Source organism: Chinchilla lanigera, unplaced genomic scaffold, assembly GCF_000276665.1.
Source record: "Chinchilla lanigera isolate Chin_1 unplaced genomic scaffold, ChiLan1.0 scaffold00028, whole genome shotgun sequence".
NCBI classification, from domain to species: domain Eukaryota; kingdom Metazoa; phylum Chordata; class Mammalia; order Rodentia; family Chinchillidae; genus Chinchilla; species Chinchilla lanigera.
Genome location: NW_004955429.1, coordinates 7,447,199 through 7,459,554, shown reverse-complemented (window position 1 = coordinate 7,459,554; position 12,356 = coordinate 7,447,199). Strand labels below are relative to the sequence as shown.

At 43.5% G+C, this 12,356-nt stretch overlaps 1 pseudogene; it reads left to right on the top strand.

Moving 5' to 3' along the window:
• The first annotated feature begins 8,801 nt into the window (after positions 1 to 8,801).
• On the top strand, positions 8,802 to 9,831 carry LOC102021031 (annotated as a pseudogene).
• Positions 9,832 to 12,356: the final 2,525 nt, after the last annotated feature.

The following is a 12,356-nucleotide window of genomic DNA, read 5'->3' as shown; positions in this document are numbered from 1 at the left end:
CTCACTGGCAAAGGTAATCGTTCCTAATCTTCTACAGAACAAAATAAAGCGAGCAGAGGAGGTAAAAATGTACGTCACATATTCATAGATACCATTATCTAATTTTATCTAATTATATTAATCACAACACAGCCCTCCACAAAAGATGAAAACAAGTTTTTTCCAAAGGAATAATAAATCTTCTGCAATTTGCCCCCCGGTCGTGCAAGCCATGTAAATAGCCCTGAGCACGTGCTTACGGCAGCTTAGGGACAGCACTGTGGAGCCAAACTGCGGGGCACTCAGAATAGAAATGAAACAGCTGATCTGCGACACACACAGCCCTCCACACAAAGCCCCGCACTTCGGGACAGGAAGGGAGAATAATACCATAGCCACTGGTAGCTGCAGGGGGACTTTTCGGGAGGCAAAACGCCATCCCTCGAGCTGGAATTTGGCCAGGACACTGGGGGCTAAATACCCGGACTCTTAAGAAAAGTGCCCTGGGATTGTTAATGCCCTCAAGTCGTCAGGACCCCGGTTTTCTGTCTTCTGTGAAAAGAAAAGCTGATTAGATCATTTAAGTCCATCCCTCGGTGGGCTCCTCTAGCTTCTGATTATCCAGATAGGCTTTAATCACTGTCGGATTGCCCTGGTTAACATTAATGACAGATTAATGTAAGTCTCTGCAAGATATCAAAGCACCGAAACATATACCTCAATAATATATCACATATATATTTTTTCATTTGTTCCCCGGGGGATTAATTTAGAGCCCCAGCAATTCCTACTTGGACTAAATCAAGCTGTTTTAAGGAGTACATAATATCCCAATTATCCTGTTGCCTTATCTTTATGAGTCTCCAAAGGGTGGATAGCCTAAGTGGGGTGATTAGATTTAATACCATGTCTCTGAAAACGAAGTGCTGGTCTGACAGACACACTTTAAAAAAAAAGTACCTTGAACAGTACATCTTCTATGTGCTTTACTAAAACAGTCACCCACAACAAGATTTCAAACCCAACATTCATCTGCGTTACCACACAGAAATTTACATTGTGTTCGGATTTCTTAAGGGAATAAGAAAATTGAGAATGTCCATTTAGGCGATAATAAAAATCATTAAAATTTTATTTTATTATTATTTTTTTTTTTTTTGGTTTTTCTCCGGTACCGGGAACCGAACTCACGACCTTGCGCTTGCCAGGCAGGCGCTTTGCCACTGAGCTAAATCCCCAGCCCCAATCATTAAAATTTTAAACCGGCACATGTGTCTAAGAAGGAACACATTTTTCACTGGGTACACATCGGCACATGTGTCTAAGAAGGAACACATTTTTCACTGGGTACACATCAAGAAATATTTGTTTTAAAAACAGAGTCAGGGAAATGTCATGAAAAAAATATCAGAAATATTTCTAATCACTCCACCTATAAAATTTAAAAATGAAATAAAATGGAGTTCTTTCCCCTTTTATTTTTCCCCTGAAATGTTAACTTACAAAGAGATTCCTTGTCTCCTTGAGTGAATTGTTTTTCTCCTTCCCAGTTCTCAAAAAAAAGATTTTAAAATTTTTTCTATGAACCCCAGGGCAACTTTGCTGAGTCTTGGCTTCTTTTTTTTTTTTTTTTTTTTTTGGTTTTTCTCCGGTACCGGGAACCGAACTCACGACCTTGCACTTGCCAGGCAGGCGCTTTTTGCCGCTGAGCTAAATCCCCAGCCCCTTGGCTTCTTTATCTGTGAAGTGGGACCACTGAAACACAGGATGAACGCAGGCTGAACACTAAACTCACCTACGACTCTTTTTTTTCAATTTCAAAGAGAATAGTAAAAAACAAAAAGTAGCAAAATACAAACAAAACAAAGCAAGAATATTAAAAATGATACAGTGTTTCAAACCAAATGATAGGAATTAACAGTGGTTGTTATATTACATATTATTATCTTCAACGAATTTGCTCAGATTCCCAGATGTAAGAATGGAAGATTGATCAAACCACTAGAGAGAATAAAAAATAATAATTTTTTAAAACATTAGAGACAATACAGAGTTTCACTAGACAAGATAACAACCATTGGTGAATTCACCTGTGACTCTTAAAATAGGAGTTTCCCCCCAAGAATCTGACCCCACTGTTTTGGAGTCAGACTCCTAGCATCTATAATTTTTTAAAGTCCTGCAGGTGATTCTACTGACTGAGTGAGCCAGGTATCTCCAGGGATCTTTGGTTCCAAGGCTTGGTGTCCATCTCGTTATGGAACAACTACTACAACCAGCACACCGATGCCCTAACAAACTTGCACAAACTCAGAGTCTTACAGACAACAGATGTCTTCCCTCATGCTTTGGGAGTGAGAAGACATCAAAGAGACTGCACTTTCCAGGAAGCTCCAGAGACGCTCAGCTCCCAACCTCTCCCAGCAAGTAGTGGGTTCTGGCGACCCTCTCGTTCCTTGCCAGGCAATGAGTGGCTGTGACCTCTGCCCTGTCCTAGCGTGCTCTTCCCCTTTGTGTCTCTGTGACTTTTCCTGTCGTCTCTATGGGCGCTGAAACTGGAGTTAGGGCCCGCCCTGATCCAGCACGCATTCGCCCCAGGCTCTTTACTTTAATCTACAAAGGCTCTTCTTCCAAACACGACCATATTCTGAGATTCAAGGTTTGGGTGTCTTTCGGGGGGTCCACTATGCAGCCACTACACTACAGGTTCCACTTTATGGGAAGCCACTGACAAAATCCTTTGGAACAGGTGCTAGGTCAGCAAAACGGCGTGCTGCTGAGAGGCAAGACAGGCCGCAGAGATGTCAGCTGCCATGCAGGGGGCCAGGGACACAGGACAGGCTGCCCAGGTGGCTCTCGGCCAACTCCCACAGGTGGCTTGGGGCTAGCCTGCCAGGTCCTCTACTCTAGTCAGACTCAGGAGTGGAGAGAGGCGGCCACTCCACCTGCTCACCACGGAGTTCACAGAGGTCCACCATGACCTCTCTAGAGGCTGTGGCTCCCCAGCACTCCCTTTACTGCCTCCCTTTACTGCGTCCAGAAATCTTCCTGTCTCCTTTCCCCGACTGCTCCCCTCAAATCCAAAGAAAAATCGTCACACACCTGGATTTCTAGGCATCCTCTTCACATACGCAGCCCAAGGGGAAAGAGGTGCTGATGCTATAAAATGTCAACTACAGCTGTAATTACGTTTTCATGCCCAGCCGTGCTACTTCCCTCCTTCCAAATTCTGTTCAAAGTCTTCACCCTTTCAAGATTCCTCTCCATCCGAGGCCTGAGAACCAACCCAGTCCCCACCCGTTAGCATAAATATTTATCATTTTAATCGAATCTGCGTGTGCTTATTGGTCTGCTTACCCACTGCATCCCTAACTGTTTCACAAATCTCACCACTGGCTTCCCTAGGACATCCAGGAGCTAGGATGGTCCTCGTCACTGATTTCATTAACCAAGAGATGAGTGCTATGTCTCTAATAATCTGTTTCTATGTTATTCATTTAATGTCTTTTAGGACCATTAAAAAACAAGAATGAGAATAAGGAAAAAGAAAATAGGACAGAAGAAATGTTTCCATATTCTGATGTAAGAACGGCAAACCAGTTGTTGAAATGTTATGACATTTTCTTACTGCAAATCTATGAAGGGGACACAGCATCAAAGACAATCACCCCTCAGCTCCTCGGGGATCATTTCCAGAACCCCAGTGGGTACTAAAATCCTCAGATGCTCAAGTACCTCATATAAAATTGTTTATTATTTGCTAATAACCTATGCATATCCTCCTATATACTTTAATCATCCCTGGATTACATGGAATGCGTCATACAACATAAAAGCTGTGTAAATTACTGCGACACTATGTTGCTTCGGGAGTAGTAACAATTTGTAAATGCCTGTTAGAGGCGATTCTTCTTCCTGAATATTTGGTTGGCTGCCTACAGAGCCTCAGAGCCCACAGCCAGGCAGGACCAAGTCCGCGCACATAAACGCTAGGGGCAAAAGTCCCTTAACACTCAGTCGTCTCATTTCTTTAAAACTGACCGGAACACATCACCAGCTGGTAGTGGGAAGAGCTACAGATGGAGAATTGAATTTGCTTCTTCAGGACCTTGGCAGAACAAAACCTAAGAAGAGTCCCATCACTGCATGGTGACTCAGATCTCAGGCAACGGTGGATGAGTCTACAGCTAAGGACACTGCGCTCACACAGCCGGGGCAGGGAAAGGAGCCAGGGTTGCGTCATCCCTGCTGACCCAGTCCTTCCAGAAGCAGGATGCAGCTGCCCAAGAGTCAAGGCTTCTGTCCTGGTCTCTGTTGCAGACTGCCGTCCGGAGAACACCTTCATTTGCTCAAGCCCTTGCTCCAGCAGCCCCAGCCCCAGCTCAGACCAGAACAGTCAGACGGGAAAGAGGCAACCCTACAGCACCACCCACCAAAATCATCAGTCCCCTGAAATTCAGCTACCCTCTAAAAATATCTGAAATTGTGTATTTGATGAGGGATTGAGATCCAGAAAGCAAAGAACTCCTACAGTACAACAGCAAAATAACAAACCATTTCTAAAATGAGCAAAGGACTTGTATAGACGTTTCTCTGAGAAGAACTACCACCGGCCGCTAAACACATGAAAAGAAGCCCAACATCACGAATCACCAGGGAAATGCACACAACTGTGAGATATGCCTTCATAACTGTTAAATTGAAAACAACAACCACAACAAGTGCTGGCAAAGATGTGAGGAAAGTGGTACTCTTGTGCACAAGCATATGACCCAGAATCTCAGCACTGGGTAAAGCCCCCTTAACACTAAAAGTAGAAACCCAAGTAGATATTTGCATTCTTCTCACACGCCCAACAGGTTTTCACACAACAGCTAACACACCAGAGTGCCAGTGACCACTGACAGATGAATGGATAAAGAGAATGCAGTATACTCATGAATACCACCCTTCAGAAGGAAGGAAATCTGACATGTGCTACAACACGCCAGCATACTGAGACTCTGGGAAATGTCATGCGCAGTGAAGTAAGCCAATCACAAAAAGATGAATGCTGTATGACTCCGTGTATCTGGGACACCCAGAGCAGTCAAACTCAGAAAGATAGAGAGCGAAACGGTGGTTGCCAGGTGCTGCAGGATGGGGAACGGTGAATGAGGGACTCAATTTTGATCAATTTTAGTGTGTACATGCAAGGCTCAGGGAAACTGATGTTTAGTAAGTATACAGTTTCCACTGGGGAAGATGAACTGTTCTAAAGATAGATGGTGGTAGAGACTGATCAGCAATGTGAGTATATTTAATGCCACAGGCTGAACATTTAAAAACGGTTAAAATGATAACTTTTACCTTGTTTACATTTTACCAAGACAACAATATATATCTCCACCCCAGTCCAAAAATGATCCACATGATAACAATGAACTCAAAATTAAGACAAGTTGTTGGTATCTGTCTTGCTCCTGAACAATGCTGGGGAAAAAAAATCACATTTAATCCACCTTTCTTTAAAAAATAAAAAGGAAGCCGGGCATGGTGGTGCATGCGTTTAATCCTAGCACTCGGAAGGCTGAGGCAGGAGGATTATTGCAAGTTGGAGATCAGCCTGGGCTACAAAGTGAGCTCAAGGCCAGCTGAACTGCATAGTGAGACCCTGTCTCAAAAAGACAAGAAAAAAAAAAAAAAAGGAAAAATACAAGCTTTTTGTGCTCACTGATTTCTGGAGCTACTAAACAGTAAGGTAAGCTTTTGTTATTAAAAATAGCACCTTGTATACATGGAATCACACCATATTTGTCCCTTCATGATCGTCTTATTTCACATAGCATGTTGTCATTGGTCTCCATCCTCATGTCCATCTCATTCAGAAATCCCCCAGCCCCGGTCCCCCGCCACACACCTATATAGTAGAAGGAAATCTCTTCCGCCTGGAGTTAACATTGCTAGGAAAGTCGTTAGGCACAGCAGTGTAGAGAGACCTTTCAACAGCCTAAACTATGGGTTTCCCATCACCGCCCGTGACCCCCAGAAAGTGGCCCCGCCCTTAGAAAAGCTTGCTACCAAGGGTCAAAACATCTAGTCAAATGGGTCTTGCAGAGTGAGGGCTGGAACAAGGGCTCTGGGACCTCAGCTCAGCAGCCCTGGTCCTCAACATCAGGCTTTATGGAGAAAAAGGGCAGCGGATATAGAAAGAAGAAAACACATCTCATGAGATAAACAAGTAATGAGGAATTCCATAACCCCAGCTGTAAGTTAGCTCACATTTTCATCCAAAATTAGATCAACTCTTCTCTTAGTGACAGAAGAATGGTTGGGGTTCAAGCAGATTTTTGTGTACCCCAAATTCTAACATTCTGTACTACTTATGAAGTATTTAACAGCAACTAAATCATTGTTCTTAAAACAATAAATCATTCAAACTACTGCAATGAACACTGTATAAAAAAAAATGCTACAAATAAAGAATGAAGAAAAACCACAGATTGTAATAATGGGAATGGCTCCTTCCCCCCACAGAGCCATTATTCACCCACACTATCTACCAGAGTCTACAGTACTTCTCGTCCTGGACCTTCACCTCTGGATAGCACACCCGAAAAATGCCTCAAATCCAATACCCACACCGCTCATCCTTCAGTCTTTGTGAATGACCTGGATACAACACGCAGAGCTGTCCATTCCCCTGACATGCTTATTTGGGAAGGACTTCCAAGATAAATAAAAACAGAATCACCTATCAATAAAAACAGAATCACCTATCAAAACTCTATAGCATGCCAGAAGAAGGTCCATGTCCCAGTTCATCCTTTCTATATAGTCATCCACGGAAAACATACTTGCACTTATTTTTAACATTTTTTGAGGGGTACCGGGAATCGAGCTCAGGACCTCACATTTTCCAGGCAGGCACTGCATCACTGAGCTAAATCCCCAGCACTCGCTTTTATTTTTAGAGAGAGAAAGGGACAGAGATAGATACTTGGACAAAGCCCTGGAAGAAGTCGCAGTCTTTGCGTTTCGAGTGTCTTATCGCCTGCTGCCACTTGGTGGCACTGTTGATTCCGGTTTGCTCCCTGATGCAGGACATGAGTATATCAATTGATCCCAGCAGAATAAGCACATGTGTCTCTTGTCCCATGAGGAACTTCATTAAGCCCTGACAGCCTTTATAGAAACATCAGAACATCTATATTCCTGTCACTTCTAAATCTAAAATGTGGATTGGGTAGTAAATGCCCCCTCTTAGGATGTTCTCTTTTTTTGTCTCCAAATAGACTCCACCTTTTTTTTCCAGGTGTCTCCAAGCCTGCATCTGTGAAACCGTCCCTAATAACTGCGGGTGGGGTGCCCGCATCAGGTGTGCCAATGCAGGGAGATTTCTTGGCTGTCTTCTTGGTGGCGGGAACAACTGAGCAGAGACTGAGCAAGGAAATAAGACGAAAAAGAAGTAGTACTCCCACCCTAAGATGTTTTAAAATACAATATGAAATGCAGGCAAAACAGTGCTTCAGTAGGCTTAAATTTCTGTGATGTATTTGGTAGTGCTTTCATCTAAAGCGTTTAACACACCCTATGAGGGGATCCAGTTTTAAAGCTAAGAAAATTGAGGCTCACAGGAGTCCCTGGTCAAAAGCAGCACCCAGAATTTCTCTTTAAATTGCCACCACCGTGCCGCCCTGACCTAGCAAGGGCTCTCAGAGTGCACACCCGCAGAAGCCCCATGTCCTGCACCCACAGTCTAAGGACTGGAGGACACAGCCCCCTTCTAAACAAAGTGTGCAGCTCTTGTGTTTGCAGCTCACTTCCCAGCTGCCCCACGAACACAAGTACACATACTGGGCTGCATACTCCTTCATTTGTTCAAAATGTTTTTCCACCTTTGAGACAGTCAACACCATTAATTTTTGAAAGAGTTTAGTTACATAAACATTTAGCGGAAATGACATACAGCAACACAGGACCACCGCTTGGTTCTCTGTACCTTGCCGTGGCTGGATCCACGTGCTATCCTTGTTCTCTGCTTTTCTGTATGATATGAGGATGTTAGAGAAGTCTTAAGCAATGACCAATACAGACTCTTCCAAGGGGAGCAGAAGAAGGATATCATAGGTCAATAGTTACTACGTTCTTGCTTTCAACAATATGCAGTGTGAGTTTTAGTGGTGAGAGCAGCATTACATGATATCTCAGCTAACTCCAAATATAAGTCATCATCGGTGACATATAAAACACAGGGAGATATTTCTGGTGGCTAGGATCTTATTATAAGCATTTAGTCTATGAAGCATATAAAATATGGCTTACCATAAATTAATTAATAGAAACACCACACACACACACACACACACACACACACACACACACATCGAAAGAATGTCCTCACTTTGGGATGTTATGTGCATATTCTGTGATCTTAAGACTGCCAAAAACGCTGTGAAAATCCTCTTTTAATACTGTACCCAGTGTCTGAGATACATATTTTTGACTCTTCTCAATTGTGGTAAATATTCATGCTTTGAGGGTGGATTTCATTTTGGTGAGCAAGTAATTTGGGACTAAATCTGCCATATAAGCTGAAAGAAACTGAATCAAAGATAAGATTCATTCACTGAATTATTCAGCAAAAATGTTGCACTGGGTGTTCTGTAATGTGAAGTTTAGCCTCTGTTGTTGGGTCCCACAATCCAGAGGGGAAGATGAGCTGTACATAAATAATTGCAAGAAAAACTTTCCCAGACACTTGTCCCTTTTTTGTCAATGGCAGGCGGTGGCTGCTAAGCAGGATGCAGAGCTGCTCACTTCCAGGGCTGGAGCTCACCCGCATGTCTGTGGTACCACCCAATTGCTCGAAGATGAGCTAGCTGTGGGGAGTCAACCAGTTCAGCAACAAGTACACCCAGCAGACCAAGCACCTCACCTTGGAGTGTACATCAACCTGTACCCTCTTACCAACTACACTTCTGGTACAAAAGAGTCCCTCTATGGAAAGGACAGCTCTGTTGCAGCCAGATTTCAGTGCATGAGGAATTAACTTGATAAAATTGGGATGAGGAGGACTGTAGAATGGGCACTGATCATGCATGAGCACAGGCTTCCCCATGTGTTACTACTACAGCTGGGAACAATCTTCTTCAAATTACCTGGTGGTGAACTTAACCCAGGAGAAGATGAAGTCAAAGGGTTAAAACACTTAATGACAGACATACTGGGTCACCAGGATGGAGTCCTGCAAGACTGGGTCATCGATGACTGCAGTGGTAACTGGTGGAGACCAAATTTTGAGCCTCCTCAGTATCCATACATTCCTGCATGTATTATAAAGCCAAAGGACTGTAAGAAGTTGTCTCTGGTTCTGCTTCAAAAGAAAGCCTTGTGTGCAGTTTCTAAAAACTACAAGCTGGTTGCTGCACTGTTTGAATTCTTTTTGTTGTTATTGTTGTTTTGTTTTGTTTTGGTTTTTTTTTTTTTGTTTGTTTTTTTCCAGTACTGGGAATCAAACTCATGACGTTACACTTGCCAGGCAGGCGCTGTGCCGCTGAGCTAAATCCCCAACCCCCACCACTGTTTGAATTCTATGACAATGCACCAGGATATGGACCCATCCTTTCCAGTCTTCCTCAGCTGTTGAGCAGCTTCAATTTTACATACAACTGAACTCGTGCACAGAGAAGTCAAAGATGCTGTCTCTGCGAGCACAGCTACACACAGTGTAGAATAAATGCGGTAGACAATGGGGTTTTTATTTGGTTTTTATCTTTTTCCCAATTCCTAAATTCTCCCTTCTTCGTATTGCTTGACTAACAAAGTTAACATGAAGAACTAGATAGTGATGCCGACAAATGTGATGTTTACTTTTGGTTCTATTCATACTTTTTGTACAACATTAAAGAAAATGAACTTCTAAAAAAAAAAAAAAACTTTCCCATGGAAATTTAAGCAGCTCCGGTTGCTTTTAATTAGGACCACAACTGGAAAGGAACAAGCCCGAGTTTCTGGATTGACTTGGAAATTGGCTTTTAAAAAGGAGATCCAAAAGCAAGCAATGCCAAATCCGTTTGAGCAACAGCAGCCTGCCAATGGGACTACTCACTCTAACCAAGGATGGTCAGCCCACTATTTCCATTAGGGTAAGTGCTCTTTTTCAAATCTGAGCCAGTATAACTCCCTAGTCACATTCCAATCCCAGCAGAACGGGAATCCTCAGTGCGTATCAAATGATAAGCAATCTTTCCGCCTTCTTTTCCAAGCTGACCTCAAATCAACACACCCACCAGGAAAGGCGGAGAGGCTCCAGCAGTTGACACAGGATGGCAGAGCACCCGGGGGAGGGAGAAGGCTGCCAGCCACAAGGGCTTGAAGTTTCTGACATGGGGACTGGGAGTGGTGTCAAATAAAGTAGAAGAAAACAGAAGCCAGGTTCTCACCATTAGAAAAGGGAGTTACACCTATGAAAAGGGAGAAAACTAGAACTGCAGCTACTGGGGTAAATTCATTTTTTCAGTATACACAGATACAGATATTAATAGCTCATTCCTGACATAAACACATATATTTTCTAGCTCTGACCACTGAGATCTGTGGACAATGACAACCCAATAGCAATAAGCATGCTTAATGCCCTAATATTTAGATTGTGAATATTCCTTCTTCACTCAAATAAACCAAGAAGACATGGTTGATTCCTGGGTTTGGGCAGGAAAAATACTAGATGAGCCTAGATGTCTTATTATGCCAGAACATAAGGGCCAGCCCAAAGAATGATGGGATTGTGTCAAAAAGACACAGCCACATGCCGATAAGGACTCCTACTAGCCAGACAATTTCAGGATCAAAATAAACAATCATCGTGATGGACTATAACTGCAAGAATAGAATAGAAAATCATAAATCCATACCAGAAAAATAAATGAACAAACTAAAAGTCTGATGAAGCCTAGGATACGTACATAGCTGCAAAGTACTTCCAACAAAATTCTATTAAAGGAATTTAACAGTGGGAAGATCTGGCAGCTATGACCTTAATTAAACAATGAAAATGAATGTCACTAATTTGGGCAGCAATCAAAGTGTGCATCACCCCATAGGACACACTGGAAAGAACACAGCATCGCTTCCATGAAATTCAAACCAGCAATGCCTAACCTGAACAGAATCATGAAGAAACATCACACACACACAAACTGAGGAACATTAACTGGCGTTCAATAGAGCCATGAAAATTAACCAAACAACCAAGGAATTGTTCCAGTCGGAAGAAGCTACAGAAATAACAACAAACTGAAGGACGGACGGATCCTTTTAAAATAGAGAAGATTGTTAGGACAACTGGTAAAACTCTTTTGCTTTGTTCTGCTTTGTTTTGGTAAAAAAATAAATAAGCAAAAAATTATATAGGAAGGGTAAAGTAAATGGTTTGCTTCAGCAACATGCTACTTCCTCACCCAACTGCTCAGTTTGATCCTATACCAGTGAATTACTGTGGGGGGCGGGGGGCCACTGCACCTATTACAAAGGACTTGAGAATACATTTATTTAAAAGCAAAAAACTATTGGATAGAAGGAGGGATGTGCCCTGTTTCTTGTTGGCTGCTTCCGTTAGGAGGCCGAGGAGGGCAGAGCATGACCCCAGGGCAGGTAGGCAACCATCAGTTTAAACTGGTTTTATAAATGGGTTGCCTGCCAGGAAGGACGTTGGGGCTGTGTGTGTGATTACTGGGGACATGTCCTGGCCCTTCCTCCAGCCACAGATCCTGCCCCCAGCCCCTACCAGCAGGGATCTGGGGACGGGGTGTGGGTAACCCAGAACAGCCCTTCTGCGATCTTCCTGAAGTATGCACACAATACTAAAAGAAGCCCTCTCTTTGCAATGGGGTCAATCAGCAAAAATCACCAACAGCTGCATCCTCAGAGAACTAAGTCCATGTGAAGAAGAACAGAGATGACAAGGAGGACCAAAGCTGCTTGTCTGCAGCCCCGCCTCTCCCCCCATCACACCGCAGTCCCTTGCAAAGCCCATGGCCCTCTCTTCCCAAAGCCCCTACGACTGGGCTTCTCTAAGTTGCCCTGCAAAGAGTCATGAATACAGCTGCCAACTTGGGAAGAGCCCCAAGGTGAATTCATTGCCTGGATGGGTAGCATCGGCTCCCATATGCCTGGGCCCCAGCAGCTGGTTTTCTAGGCCCCAAGCACCTGCTGGATAAAAGAGGCCACTGAGGTCCTGGACTGGTGGAGCCTGCGGTCCAGAGAGGCGGAAGTGGCCTTGAGACTTCCTTAGTTCTCTCTGCTCCTTTAATTTATCCACAAATGATCCCTTCTCGCAGTGCCTGGATTGAAGGTTTGGGTGCCAAATGTGCTGTATACATTGCTGCCTTCTTCAC